The following is a 1,045-nucleotide window of genomic DNA, read 5'->3' on the forward strand; positions in this document are numbered from 1 at the left end:
AGAGAGAGAGAGAGAGAGAGAGAGATTAAAGAGAGAGATAAAAAAATCAATCGATATCACATAATTTAAAAGATTTTTTTCACATGCAATTTTGATAAATATTTTTTGGACTGAATTGATAGTAATAATATGTATAATAAAATAAATGAGGCTTTCGATTTTTAAAATAATTGTAAGTACGAATATATATAGGATGTCTATAAAATCTCACAGGTCATATATCTCGGAAACAGTTTCAGATATGAAAAAATGTAGATATGAAAAAAATTTCAGACAAAAGTTGTAGGACATTAAGGAAGATATACGATGAAAATATGGATTTGATCTTGAGTGGCCTTCTTGAAGTTAGATCAATGTGATCGTTGTTTTCTTAAATGTCATTTTTTTATTCTATATTCTTGTAGCTTATCTCGAAAGCTTTTCAAAAAAATACTATAATAAATATTAATAATTATTAATAATTTTTTCTTTAAGTACTTTTCGTGTTATGAGAATTGAAAGTTACAATACCGCTGGCATTAGTATTATCCAAGATGTCTGACCGATGGCTAAAAACCTTGAATGTTGTTTAAAATCATTAGATAACATTTGTCATCAAAGCTATTGGAGGTTGTTGCTCCTATTTTCATTTTTGCACTAAAAATTCATGTTTAGAGATAAGAGAATCACTAATGGCCTTGATCTGACAATTATTATCCAGGTTAATCTTTGAACAACATTCAAGAGATTTTCAGCTGCCGATTGGACACTTTGGACAATGATAATACCAGCTATACTGTAACTTTCAAGCCCTACAATTCGAAAAGTACTTAACGAAAAAATATTTTATTATACAATGTTTTGAAATGCTCTCGAAGTAAGCTACAAGAATATGTAATAGAATATAAATATAATAAAATATATAATAAAAAAATGAGGGGTTCCATTTAAGAAATAACGGTCACATTAATCTAGTTTTCAGAAAGTCATTCAAGGTTAAATCCATATTTTTATCATATGTCCCCCTTAATATGTCCTATAACTTTTGTCTGAGACATTTTTCATA

At 27.7% G+C, this 1,045-nt stretch overlaps 1 protein-coding gene across 1 annotated transcript in view; it reads left to right on the forward strand.

Annotated features, from left to right (window-relative positions):
- Positions 1-1,045, forward strand: part of LOC108684645 (L-xylulose reductase) — a 7,094-nt gene that overhangs the window by 517 nt on the left and 5,532 nt on the right. The window lies entirely within an intron of this gene.

The sequence above is a fragment of the Atta colombica genome, unplaced genomic scaffold, assembly GCF_001594045.1.
Source record: "Atta colombica isolate Treedump-2 unplaced genomic scaffold, Acol1.0 scaffold137, whole genome shotgun sequence".
NCBI classification, from domain to species: domain Eukaryota; kingdom Metazoa; phylum Arthropoda; class Insecta; order Hymenoptera; family Formicidae; genus Atta; species Atta colombica.